At 37.8% G+C, this 14,989-nt stretch overlaps 1 protein-coding gene across 24 annotated transcripts in view; it reads right to left on the reverse strand.

Annotated features, from left to right (window-relative positions):
- Nucleotides 1-14,989, reverse strand: part of FHIT (fragile histidine triad diadenosine triphosphatase) — a 1,441,601-nt gene that overhangs the window by 1,022,614 nt on the left and 403,998 nt on the right. For 20 of the 24 annotated variants that reach the window (XR_014823438.1, XM_021070759.2, XM_084988820.1 and 17 more), the window contains one exon: nt 13,470-13,553. The exons of the other annotated variants lie outside the window; for them this stretch is intronic. The gene's annotated coding sequence lies outside the window, so the exon portion shown is untranslated. The remainder of the gene's footprint in view (nt 1-13,469; nt 13,554-14,989) is intronic. 24 annotated transcript variants of the gene reach the window in all.

Here is a 14,989-nt window from a genome sequence, read left to right on the forward strand (position 1 = left end):
CTCAAAGGGGGAGAGAGGAGCAATGTGATTTTTGGTAGGGGCCTAATTTCTCTCTGAATGCCAACTCAGCCAGCTGGCACCGAACAGGCCAAGCCTTCTTCAGAGGGGGTTAGCAAAACCCAAATTAGCATGCTCCATTTTAAAAACTTGCTTTTATTTAAAGACTAATTCATGACAAACAGTGGCTCCCCCACTGAGGTCTGGCACCCCGGGAGCTGGCACCCAACCAAACACATGCAACTAATTGCCACCCTTGGATGACACGCAACTAACAAGCTCCATTTTGAGGCAGTAGATTCACTAAGAATGTAACCCCGGAAGGCAGCAGACGCAGAAAAGCTCCTTTCATAACCCTGTCCTAGGCTAACCACAGCAGCCTGAAAAACACTTTTGTTCCCCTGTACCGAGGATTTATCTCCACGAATGGCTGCAAACGTGGCTAACTTGGAGGAAGATGGCCAAGGGCACTGCGATCTCCCTCACAGTTACTGGAGGCAGGAGCTCTGCCTTTCTCTTTACTCAAGGAAATACAAGTTGCCTACTATCTCAAAGCTCTGTTTCTTGCCCCATCTGCAGATCTATAGACATCCAATATTTTCCTCCCTCTTACTTTGGTTTAGATGCTCAGCCCTCTTTTAATCAGCAGGAACTCTGGAGCCAGGATGCCTAGGTTCAAACACCAGCTCCACCATTTACTAGTGATTGGCAAGTAATTGGACTCATCCATGCCTCAGTTTCCCCATCTATAAACTGGCATAATCATAGCACCTACCTTGTAAGGTTATTATTATGAGTGTGGATGAGTTAGCATAATGAACTGTGAAGGACAGTGCCTGGTGCACCACCACTCCTTTATGAAGGAAGCCCTCCGAGTCTGAGACAGCACAGCCTCATGAAGGGAAATTTTCCTTTGCATACTCTGCATCAAAATGCATATCTCCCCATAAACTGCCCAGGGTTTCTACCTCTAAGCCTTTGTTCACTATTCTTTCCACTCTTCAACTGTCCTTCTGCCATTGCCCAACCTTGCATGACATATCCTATCTATCCTCCAAAGCCCTCTTTCAGTGTCACCTCCACCAGGAATCTTCCCTGCTATCTAGTTGCAATGAATCCATTTACTTTGGCTTGCACTTGGCATTTCACAAATGAAAGTATTTTATTTGCTTGTTACAGTTTCTCTTCTAGACTGGCAACTCCTTCTGATCATCATCTGAGCAACCAGCATACAGTAGGCACTCAATGAATATCTGTTGAATAAGTAGAAGTCTGAGTGAAAAATTTGCTCTGCATAAGTGACTAGCTTTATACTATGGGTATGCTAAACACTGCTTAATGAGAAGGACAGGAGAATCATTTCTTAAGGACTTTCATTGCTGCTTTGGCCCAGATTGTGAGTTCCATTTAAACTGTCATTGACTCAGGCTCACAAATCAAATCCCTAGGAGGATTTGTCAATAATCATGTTAGTCTTTTAGAACTGCCATAACAATACCACAGACTGAATGGCTTAAACCATGGAAATGTACTTCTCAGCAGTTCTAGAGACTGAAAGTCCAAGATCAAAATGTCAGAACATTTGGTTTCCCCAAAAGCCTTTCTCCTTACCTTGCAGAAGGCTACCTTTTTGCTGTGCACATGTTTCTTTTCCATGTAGCTGCATCTCTGGTTGTTTTTTTCCTCTTTTATTAAGAACACCAGTCATACTGGATTGGAGCCTCACCCTTATTCCCTCACTTAACCTTTATGACCACTTTAAGGGCCCTATCTCTAGGTCAAGTCAATTGGAGGTTAAGGCTTTGACTTATGAATTTTGAAAGGACAAAATTCAGTCCATAACTATAGCATATACAAATACCCAAAACATGAATATTCTGGAAGTTACCTAAGTTCAGGAGAGGATGGGAGGACAGGGAAAGCATACATAATTTTTATTTCCTTGAGGTGAATCTTTGCATTCAGGCCCTGTTTATACAAACAGAAATTCAGCCAGTGGAAGAAGATTTGGCACTCAAATACACCCTGTCTTATTTAGATGAAAAATTCACTTATCTTCCGAATTTGTGAAATCCAGTTGGGAAGCCCAACCACTCCTCCCTCAGAGACAGGATTAGAACCTCAGCACCCCTGGCAAGAGCCACAAAGCCACAACAACACTGGCCCCTCTTAAAACCTCAGCCTCTCCTAGGAACAAGTGGAAATTTCCAGCTGATAAACTTCTGTACATTTTCTAGGATGAGGCTCACTTCAACCTTTCTAGGATACGATTTATCCGACACCTATATTTCTGAATGCAGAGACAGAGCTTTGTGTAGCCTTGGAAATCCCAACCAGTTTCCCATGCCAGCATTCCTTTCTTAGACATTTTCCCATTCTAATTGCTGCCACCAAGGCATATACCATCAGTACTAGACAGTTTGACTTTCTCACATTGTTTCAAATCGTTAATTCCCAATTAGGCAGATCCCTCACATCAATCCATAAGCTAATGGCTCCCATGGTATTTGTTCATATCCTTCTTTTTAGACATGTAATACCGGTAGAATAATGATTTATAGATATATATGTGTCTCTCTTGCCAGTATTTTTGAACTTCTTAAGGTTTGGATTGTGTTGGATCCATTGTTTCATCCTAACCAGTGTCTAACACGACGTGGCACAAAGCAGTCACAGTAGGGGTTTCTTGTAGTTCACATAGTCTTTGGGGGGAGTGTGATGGCAGCGCTAAACACTAAGCATCAGAAGTAACACATGACAAAGTCATCCAGTTCCATTAGGGGTGAAGTCAACACCTTAGAGAGATCAAATATCTCTCTCCATTTTTAATTCAAAGCTTCTAGTCAGCTGACCCAGAAACACCCGACACCTCCACCATGACTTACCAATTTGTCTGAAATAATAAAGAGGAAAATGAGAGGCTATTAGCTCCACTTCCATTCTCCAGTCAGTCATCATTCTAAATTATTAATCAGTTGAAGTAGTGCCAAGAAATTTTCAGGCCCTTTTCCAAAAGTATAAAGTAGTCATTTTCGAGTGAACAATTAGCCATTTTATTCATCTAGAAGTCATAGAATTTATAGAAAAGCTGATTCTTTCAGTTTTTTTTTTTTCTTTTTTCCTTTCACATGTTGGGGGAGGTAAGAAAGATACAGATGAAACTTAAATATAACTCCCTTCTCTTCACTCATTTATTGACTTGGAGTTCTAGAATCTAAGTTTACAAAAGATGTTCTAAAATATTTCCTGACCATAGGTGTTTGTAACATTGTTCCTAATAGCATGACATTTCTGACTGATCATTGCTGGCAAGGACAAAGTGATCGATTGTCCCCACCCTTTCTTCCCCATGACTGATTTAGTAAAGTACAGCCATAACTCATGTTTTCATGGAGTTTATATTCTGGGGAGGAGACAAAGAGGAAAGTAAACCAAAAATAAATAAAACCGGTATGGCAACTTTTACAAAGGAAAAAAAGAGGGGCTAAGGAAAAAAGATATACCTTAAGTAAGATGTCTGTAGCAGGAATCATAATCCATGGATCAGAAGAATTCTGAAACTAGGGACCTAATAGGCAATCAAATCCAAAGTTTGAACGTGGCAGGAAGAATTGTAAAAAGACATTCAGTTCAAGTTACCAACTGATCTCAGAGACTCCAAATTTCCAGCAGCATCTACTTTTCTGTCGTTTATTTTGGTCATATGTTGTTTAACTACTATTATTACAATCTCTTAGGCGTAATTTTCTGAGCAAGAGGTAGAGTGTGCAATTTGCTTTGTCAGTCTCACTCAATGCTCATTAATAGTCCCAACTTTATGTAAGTGATATACTTTTAAAAGGAGTGTGATATGGGAGTTCCTGTAGCTCAACAATAATAAACCTGACAAGGAGCCATGAGGATGTGAGTTGATCTGTAGCCTCACTCAGTGGGTTAAGGATCTGGCATTGCTGTGAGCTGAGGTGTAGGTCACAGATCTGGCATTCCTGTGTCTGTGTTTGTGGCATAGGCCAGCAGCTTCAACTCAGATTCAACCCCTAGCCTGGGAACTTCCATATGCAGGTGAAGCCCTAAAAAGAAAAAGAGGAGTGTGATATATACCTAAAAATATTAATTTTTCTCTTCATTTTGGCTTTTTTTTTCTCTAGAGAACAGAAGATGAACAACAATGTTCAGTTTCAACTATATCTTTAGAATACTGCTTAGTCATACTTTGATAGTCTTGTCAATGAGAATGGAGCCCAGGGCAATTAAACATCCTATAAATTTTAAGGATATGCTATGGGGTACATGACCTTCCTAGGCTCTAGGCACATTTTCTTTGGGAGGCTTAACTTCATTTGATAGTAACAGATTATAATAAGCAATTGTTGTATGTGAAATCTTTGAGAAGATTTTTGTATTTTTGCATTAGAAATTACTGGGTTACATATAATTTGGTTTATTTAATCTTAAAATTGGCTAAAATTTCTCAGCAATCATAATGCATTTTCAGACATTCTTAAAAATGAGAAAAGCTAACTCATAAAATGTCTTTAAACACCCTCTTTATAATTACTAAATTTAGTAATAATAGCAATAGCGTAATATTCTATTATGTTGACATTTCATGAAATATCTAACTGTTCTGATTCTTCAATCTATCCATACTTTGAAATCAAAATAACCTTCTGTTCCTTTCAGTTCTCAATATGTTTCTAGGCCCTTGAAAATCCACTGCCCCTAGTCATTAAACCCAGGTATCTAAAGGCTAAAGAAGGTATGGAATGTCTCTGTGTGTGTTTGTGGTGCCATATGAGACAGTGGTGTTGATGGTTTGAGGGGAGTTCCTCCCAAATAAAGCTGTTGCTATTATAAATATGCATGATCCTAGTAAGTGTAAATGAATATACCAAAATCTACTGTTTAAAAAAGAAAAAAAGGCCTGCCCTGATTTTATTGTGATTTATGCACTTTCTTTGTAAGTTCCACTCAACTTCACTTCTAAAGATCATCTTGATTCTTTAGCAAATTCTCAGACCTTGGGGCATAAGAATCACCCAGAGCTCTGGTTAAAAACAGAGATTCCTGGGCAATGTCTCCAAAGAATTTCACTTAATAGATCTAAGTGAAATCAGAGTTTTTAACTGTATGAGAAACCCTAAAGTTTTACCGGTTGATAAGTCATTATTTGATGCCTTTTGTTTGATGATAACAGCGCTGAATACACTTTGAATTGAAATACTAGACAACTTGAGTCAATTTAGGCCAGTCTCTCTTGACCCGGGCTCATATTAGAATAATCTGGAGAGCTTTTAAAAAAAAATGGGTTTACCTCCAAAGATTCTGATTTATTTGGTCTAGGGTGGAGCTTGGGCACTGGTATTTTTTAAAGCTACCTTATAAACAAATCATACAGCCTGATTCTCACAGGCCAAAGTAGCCTAAGGGTGTCTGCTCTCAAAAAGGATTAACTCACCCACTGAGGTGATGAGAAGGCCTAAATCTCCTTAATGAAAACATCACATCAGAGATTTAGCAAAATTAAAATCCATCTAGATCTCTTATTCCTAGTTTGTTTCAGCCTCAACACAACCAAATTGGCCTTATATATATAGCTACAGCACAAAAATCTGAGCCATTCACTTTGGTTTTCATCTGCTGGCAGAATGATTTAGCAGCTCTATTATAAAAGCAACTCCATTATAATTACAGTGTTTGAATTATAAACAAAACAAAAAAAGATGCAAAAGGAACAGTCCTTTAATCAAAACTATAAAACAGAACAATTTCTGGCTGCACTTAAAAGCAAACTCCGAAATATTAACAGTAAGCTCTTCTGTCCTTTGATTCCTGCCTCTTTCCCATAAGAGCGACACTACACATTTTTTCAATTAAGCAGTTTGACAACCTGAAGAAACCCATAGCGCATGATTTAATGAGCATATACTGTATGCATGGTAATCGGCAGGTTGACAGTTTGCTCATTTCAAACTGACAAGAGAGCACTACACATTAGTAAAAAGGTTTTGGAGGTCTCTTTTCATTAAATAAGCTTTACAGTAAGGAACATTCCAACTGTATTGGCAAAGCTGTCACTAGTTGTCCCCAGGTGACCTTATTTTCTGTCACTCTCCGAGTTCTCAAGTCTTGACAAAGAAATTATTTTTGAAGAAACAAAATGCAGACACAATATACAGGTATTTAAAGGTTCTCTGATGTTGTCAAGGGTATGTGGAGCCTTCAGATTTATGATTCCATCAGTGATTTTACATCACACAGATTCTAACCCAATATACGCCAATTTTTCACAATGACTGCTTTATAAACTGGAATATTTCTTGGAAATAATACCAACACAGGAGTGGTTAACGAATCCGACTAGGAACCATGAGGTTGCAGGTTCGGTCCCTGCCCTTGCTCAGTGGGTTAACGATCCGGCGTTGCTGTGAGCTGTGGTGTAGGTTGCAGACGTGGCTCGGATCCTGCGTTGCTGTGCCTCTGGCGTAGGCCAGTGGCTACAGCTCCGATTGGACCCCTAGCCTGGGAACCTCCATATGCCGCGGGAGCGGCCCAAAGAAATAGCAAAAAGACAAAAAAAAAAAAAAAAAAAAAAAAAAAAAAAAAAGAAATAATACCAACACTGTTAATTTATTCAATATTTTAGAAGCAGTGTACTGTGGTAGAAAAAACATGGGCTTTGGTAATATAGAGATAGGGGTTCAAACTCTGACTACAACCCTTATATGTGGCCTTGGTCAAGTCACATCACTTCTCTAGAGCTCAGTTACATAACTGATGAACTGTGGACAATCACATCTACTTTGTGTTGGAGAAGATTGTAAAATGCTTCTCACAGGTGTTGACAACATAAACGTAGTTAAATTAATAACTAGATGACCCAATGAAGTTCAGAGCATGGCATTTTAGTGAAGTTAACTACAGTCTGACTGCATAGATTTCTACCATGAATCTTTATTATATAAAGACAACAGTAAGCTAAAATGTATGTACCAATGTGGTCTCAATTGAAACCACCAAGATTCTGAAAGGCGGATGCTATTACCTCATTTTTACGAAATCTCAGATACAGAAAAGGACCTTCACAATCACATGAGAAATTTCTGACGTGTTTTAATTTTTCTGATCATTAGAATATGAAACCTTCTATGTTTCCCTCTTGGCTTTGCTTAACAGAAAACTCGAGTGAATTTTTGTGCTTAGTATATATTAGCAACTCTATTAGCTATAGTGATTGGTGCATTTCTTTCCTGATTTTCTATGTATATTTTATTAATCTTATTTTACACTGACTATAAACCACCACAAATGAGGTAGGATTTGTCTCACTTGATTCTAGGCTAGGGACCCTCAAATATATTATGGAAATTGCACATAGATTTTCACAAGCAATTACAGTGAAGCCATAACTTACTGCTTAGGTCCTACTTCAAGGAGAGGAGCCAATGTATTAGCCTTCTATTTATGAGGTGAGAATATGGAAGCTTCAGTGCTCTTATTCCTAAAATGGGGATAATCTCTATTTCTTCATATCGTTGTGAAGGTTCAGAGAGAGTGCTTACAAAAATGTTCAGTTTGGTTATTTAGTACATAGTACATTTGAAAAGTCTGAAGTACCGACCCTTTAAGATAGAAATGCAGGTCTATTAATCAGAAGTAGTAAAACGCAAATGCATTAATTCTTAAACAATGTTTAGAAATCACTTAAGCTCTAAACTCTAGGCACTTATGTAAAATTCTGCCCTAGTCTGGGCCAGGATCACACTTGCTGCCCTTCTTTCATGTCAAAGAGCACATGGAAATCTAGGAAAGTTGTCAACAATCTCTAAATTCTTAAACATGTCTACTGGGAATACAAAACTCTGTGAAGCATACACACATCTGATGTTCTTAGGCTTAATAATGTATTACTTAGTGTACCCAGAGAACTGACACAAAATCATGGGTCTGTCTCTATGTAAAATAGCAATCTCACAGCCATTGACTGTATGTAGAATGCAGTCAAATATACAAAATATACCATTAAGATGTCCATTCATCCTCAAGGGAGTCCAGAAAAAGGCTCTGTAGATCCTCATGTTCATACTCTAAAAACAATGGATCAGCGATGTATCCTCAGAAGAAATTGTGTGGTGCACTGGGAAAGCATTGGAAACAGACAGACTTGGACTTGAAGGCTGGCTCTGACATACGCTCTCCATATGATTTGGGTCAATATACTGAACCTCTGAGCTTACGATTCTTCCACTGACAAATGGAGGAAATACTCCCAACTCAGGTAACTATTGTGAGCAGGGATAATATTCAAAGTATTTTAACAACTAGCATGGTGAGGGCATCATCAGAATGGATTGAATAGCTGTTCTGATGCATTCCAATTAAATATATAAACAGTTGAAGGGATGAAATTATGAGAATGCCTAACTTGTGCTGGATCATGGGAGATGCTCAAACATATAAAATGCATTAAATGAAGCAAATACACATTGCACAAAAATGTGGAATGAAAAACTTAGAAGTGGTTAGGCAGATAGATAGATAGATAGTCAGAAAGATAGATACTAGCCAACTACACTTTTTTTTCTACTCATATTGAGTTAGATTCCACAAGTTTATGAAATAGTTGTTAAAGTGATGAGCCACCTATTGAGATAGTTTTCAAAAAATTCTAGATTCAAAAATACTTAATTTAATCTCATTGTAAGTTTACACTCATTTATAATTCTTATCTTAATGTAATGACCCTTTTGTTATTATGAAATACTCTTTATCTCAGGTAATACTTGTGGTCTTAAAGTTTAATTTGTCCGATATTAACATAGCCATTCTAGACTTCTTATACGGACTTTGTCCAGAGCATGTCTTTTCCCAACAATTTATTTTAAACTTACCTGTATATTTTTAATTAAAGGTTATTTCCTAACAGACTAGCGTTGTTTTTTTAATCTATTCTGATAAATTCTGATTTTAAAGTATTTAGCCCATTAACATTTAATATAATTAAATGTGATTAACATGATATGGTTGTATTTAGAGCTACAATTTCATTATTTGTTTTTTGTCTGCCTCTTCTGTTTCTTGTTCTCTGTTCCTTTTTTCCTGCATTCTTTGGAGAACATTTTAAAAGTTTTCAGGATTCTATTTTAAGTTATCTTTTGGATTTTTAGTGATTGTATTAAGCATTAAAATACTCTTTTTTTTTTTTTTTTTTTTGGTCTTTTCTAGGGCCTCACCTGTGGCATATGGAGGTTCCCAAGCCAGGGGTCTAATCCGAGCTGTAGCCACCAGCCTACACCAGAGCCACAGCAATGCGGGATCCCAGCCATGTCTGAAACCTACACCACAGCTCATGGCGATGCCAGATCCTTAACCTGCTGAGTGAGGCCAGAGATCGAAGCCGCAACCTCATGGTTCCTAGTCGGTTTCGTTAACCACTGTGGGAACTCCTAAAATACTCATTCTTGACCTTTCACAGTCTACTTAGTGTTTGTTCAATTCATACCTCCTCATATAAAATTTGAAAACCATGTGCATCCCCCTGCCATTCTTTATGCTCTAATTGTCATATGAATGACATATACCCAAAGTACATTATAAAGAACACAAGGCAGTGTCATAATTTGGCTTTTAAAAGCCCTGTGTATTTTAGAGAAACTGAGATGAAAAAAACACTCTTTTATATTTACAATGTCTGACATTCTTCATTCCTTCTTGAGGATTTAAGATTCCATCTGGTGTTATCTCACTTCAGCCTGAACAGCTTCCTTTAGCATTTCTTGTGATGTAGGTTTGCTGGCAATGAATTCTCTTAGTTTACTTTTATCTGAAAATGTCTTTAATTTGCCTTCATTTCCAAAGGATATTTTCACTATACATAGATTTCTGGGTTAACAGAGGTTGGTTTTTTTTTTTTTTCTCTCTGTACTTTAAAAATATCATTTTACTTTTCCTAGATTCTGTAGTTTCTAATGAGAAGGACGTGCTCATTTAAAATACTGTTTCCTAGAAGGTAACCTGTCATTTATCTCTGGCTACTATCAAGATATTCTCTTCATTGTCAGTGTCCAGCAATTAGAATATGATATATATAGGCATAGTTTTATTCACATTTATCCTGAGATTCACTGAGTTTCTTGATCTATAAATGTATGCATTTCACCAAATTTTAAAAATTTGGGCCATTATTTCTTCAAATAATTTTCTGTCCCATTCTCTTTCTCCTCTCCTTCTGAGACCTCAATTATTTGTCTTTTAGACATTTTTACTTTTTGCACACGGGCCCCTGAGGCTCGGTTCATTTTTTTCCATCTACTATTTTTTAAATATTTTTTTCTTTCTTCTCTTCAGAAAGATTCTACTGCTTTGTCTTTAAGTTCACTGACACCTTCCTCTGTTCCTTGCAATGGATGTAAGCCCACTCAGTGAAACGTTATTTCAAATATTATATTTTTCAGTTCCAGAGTTTCCATTTGGTTCTGTTTCATAGTTTCTATTTACTATGTTTTTATTATTGTAAGTGTATCTTTCTGTCCTCATTGAGTATAGTTATAATAGCTACTTTAAAATCTTTGCTAATTTCCACTTTGAGTCATCTTGGAATAAGTCTCAGGGGAGTGTCTTTTCTCTTCAGAGGGGATCATACTTTCTTGGGATCTGCATACGTTATATAATTTTTGGTTGTGTCATGTGAATGTGTGAATGTGAATATTATGGAGTGAAGACTCTAAACCTTAGAGTTTCCTGAGGAGCACTGAGTAATTTATTTTAGCAAGCAACTAATCTGGTTGTACACAAATTGAAAACTATCTCCTGGGTGGCAGCTCAAACCTCAGATCAGTTCTTTTATATTTAGCTGTGCTAGTGTGTGTGTCTGTTCCATGCATCTGTGGCTCAGGGATCAGTCATATATTCATATTGTATTTATTTACATCCTTTCTTTTTTTTTTTTTTTTTTTTAGGAACGCACCCATGGAATATGGAGGTTACCAGGCTAGAGTTCCAATCTGAGCTGTACTTCCACCCTAAGCCACAGCCACAGCAATGCTGGATCTGAGCCGAATCTGTGAGCTACACCACAGCTCATGGCAACACCAGATCCTCGACCCACTGAGCGAGGCCAGGGATCAAATTCAAGTCTTCATGGATACTAGTCGGGTTAACCACTGAGCACAAGGGGAACTCCCAGATTGTATTTATACATTGTATTTATACATTGAATTTATACATTGAAGATTCCCCTCTCTGGTTGCCCTGAACCCTATTCTTTGGTTCTTTCAAACCAAAAAGACTATGTTTATCTGGAGTTCACCACCCAAGTGACGTTAACTTCAACATACCCTCAAGTCTAATAGTTGTAAAATGGGGAACTCATGTGCACTGGTCCCTGCTTCCAAGTTTTGAATTTCAATTCTCTTTTAGAATCTACATGCTTATGTTCACTTCCTAGGCCCTTCAGGTAATTTTCCCCCCATACTTTTTAGTTGTTATCTGTGAAAATGTCAGGTTCAGTATACCTTACTTAGTCATACAAGAAATGGAAACAAGTAAACACATTTAGGAAATATTCCTTTGCATTTCCTAGGTCCTCTCCTCAAAATACTTAACCTCTGTTCATTATCTCCTCTAGTGATATTTGGTTTTCATTTTCAGTAGAAACATAAGTCAGACTGAGAGCTTCCTTGATCATCCAGCCAAGTACATAAGAAAATTTGGAATGAAAGCACAGCATAAAGTTAAATAATAAAATGATAAAACATCAATCAGAGCTGGCTTTTACACTGGCAGCATTTACTCTCAAAGCAATGAGGCTTGTACAGGATCATGACTACCAAATATTAAATACATGGTACTTTGCCACATTATTTATTTCACCTTAGTTTTGTTTTGTTTTTGTTTTTTTGTTTTTTTGTTTTTTTTGTCTCAGACATCTCTATAACTTGCCTCATTGAAAACTGCAATAGGTAACATCTTAAGAGAAATGTAATATTGACAATAATATCTTTAAACACCAATTACAGATTTGTAAAGTTCAAATTTCTTTCTAATAATAATCTTTACCATTTTTTTTAGGACTTCTGTATGCCAGGTACCTTGGTAATCATTTTATTAAAATCATCATTTAATCCTTCACAACCATTCTATAAAGTGGTTCCCATAATTAGCCTCATATTGTGGAGGAAGAAAACCAGAGCTCAGAAAGGTTTAGTAAGTTAGCTGAGATCACACAGCAGAAATCAGAGTCAGAAATCGGAGTCAGTCCTTTTAAACAGGAGAAACAGCAAAGTGTGGGTATTTGGAATCATGAAGCACACGCATTTCACTATAAAGAAGCAAAGATGCCTGACTCATCCCAACATAATCTGAATATGGTGAGTATTTCTTGAAAATATAGCAATGTATCATGGTCCTACAAATTTGAGGGGCAATCTTGCCCACCTTTCTAAACTTTGTATAAATCCATGGGTTTCAAGCAACTGTGCAATGAGAGAAAATAAAAGGCAGGGCCGCGAATAAGTAGACAGACAATGGAAAGTGGAAACAGGAGACTGGGTTTTGACTGAAAGCAAGAGAAAGCATATAAATCTTTGTGTTCTGACACATAGGTCTACTTGATATTTATATTTATTAGACACACTAAATTGTTTACTGAGACCTCAGAATGGAAGATACTGTGAGGGGAGTAAAGATGAGAAGAGGTGAGAGAGGAGGTTAGGGGTACACACAGGAGAGGTCTGGAGGGAGAGAGTTTAAATGAACACCATCCACTGACAACATCCACTGGGGAAGTTCTGCCACATTCTCACAGTTTGCTTCCTTTACTGTCTTTTTTAAAAAATGTATATTCAACTTATTCAGAGAAACCATTCATACATACAAAGGTGAGTGATTCTTTTGCCCTATTCTCAAGGCTTTTTATAAGATTTATTCTTCGCTGTCCCAGCATGTGCCACTGGGACTTCCTCTGCCCAAGAACAATCCCATGCCCTATGAGATTCATCACTGCTACCACTTCCTACTACCACTCATGTCATTTCATTTCCACGATCATTCTCAAAACCATGCAAAGCATAACAACTTGACTTTGAAACTGCTTAACCTTACTTTTTATACATAAAATTTATTAAATATGTGTAACTGTCGGGTGGGGGGAGAATAATATAATAGCGTGTCAATCAAATAACGGTTAAGCTACATTTCATGAAAGGGAAGGTAATGCTGTCTTCGAAAAGTGAAGTCATCACTCCTTTATTTAACTGACACAATATTTATACCCCAAGTTTTAAATGGAGGCTACAAATAGAAGTCAGGCAAGGGTAAATTCTCCTAGGGAATTGAGCCCTGAAATTTCACCATTTTAAGAGTTCTATTTTACATATACATGAGAATATAACTACTATTATAGGGATGCCCATAGTAGGTCAGTTATACCTAACTCTATGAAAAGAAAGAACTTTTAATTAAGTAAATGCTACCTCTCTGAACCTCCAGGAAGTGTTCACAGCAGGGCGTGCAGTGCTTCTACTGAGGGTCTCTGCAGGCAGGAAGTCCTGGAATACCTACATCGTAAATGAGAAATTCAGATGACCATTAAGGCAGTGATCCAGATGGCTTCCAGCACAACTTCACTAGGGACATGCACTGCGAATACTGACCTAGCATGACAGCATTGGTACTGTTAAAGGGGGCGAATAAAGGCACATGGTTGATTTCTAAGTATTGTCATTATTCTGCACAAGAGAGATCATGACTCAGGAGCAGCTTAAGTGACTCCTACAAGATCACATCAAGGAAGTAGCAGAATGGTGTTGACATACCATCTTCCCATTTCTAGTCCTGGGCTATTCTAGCTGCATTATTATTTGACCCTCCTCAGAGCCAGTCAGTCCTGGCACCTGAGTTTCCCAGTTTGCAGAAAGATGAAGCCAACCCACAAGTTTGGTAGGAAAAGTATGTCTCTGGTTTTATGGTGGTCTAAACCAAAGCATCTGTTTGAAGGGTATTTTCTGGGTCAGTTTACTTCCTTTCCTTTCAAATGCTAGTGTCCATGAGAATCTAGGGGAACCTGGCAACTGGAGAAACATGGGTTTTGGGTCCTACTGATCTGAGTTTGAATTCTAGTGACACATGTATTATCTCTGTGTCTTATACAGCTGCTGAACTTCACCAAGCCTCATTTTTCACCTCCATCGAAAGGGCATAATTAATATACGAAGGGTGTATTTATCAAGAGAATCTTTTTTTTTTTTTTAATGAGGATAAAACATCAAGCACAATATCTTGGCATATGTTAGGCGCTCAGGCAAAGTGAAAGACCCATGCCCGATGCACGGACAACTCCAAATAAGAGATGAGACACGGAGACAGTGAGGAGACCCCATTGCCCATAAATCACTCAGTGACAATGTACTAATCCTCCAGCTGGCCAGCTCCTCTCTGCTTTGACCTCTACCTCTCTTTTCCTTCATATGACCTTATTTGAAATAAAAGCATCATATTTATAAAGACCTATTCATTTCCTACGATTTTGTTTAAAGGTAATTATTTCCTTTCTTTATCTTCTGGTTTTGGTCCATGTCATGCTATGATCTGCTCAGTGCAGTAAGTGAAAACAGGTCATTACTTATTCAACAAGTATTTACTGAGTTCCTACGAAGGTGTCAGGCATTGTTCCCTCCAGTGGTGAACATAACAGCTCTAAACCCTGCCTTATAATGCCTGGATTCCGGTGGGGGAGACAGAAAATAAAACAAATAAATATGTAAAATATATGGTTGGTTAAATAGTGCTACATGCTCTGGAGAAACACGAGTGGGAAAGAAGATGATGAGTGTAATGGGTTAAATTATGGCTCCCTTCCCTCCCCTGCAAAAAAAGATATGATGAAGTCCTGACCCCTTGCACCACAGGATGTGACTATTTGGAAATAAGATCACAACGAATGTAATTAGTTAAGATGAGGTCACACAGGAGTATAATGGGGCCCTAGTCCAAT

This window comes from Sus scrofa, chromosome 13 (assembly GCF_054392235.1).
Source record: "Sus scrofa isolate SSC_HxYL_T2T_F1_AM1 chromosome 13, Sscrofa_HxYL_maternal_Yorkshire_Landrace_v2.0, whole genome shotgun sequence".
Lineage (NCBI taxonomy): Eukaryota > Metazoa > Chordata > Mammalia > Artiodactyla > Suidae > Sus > Sus scrofa.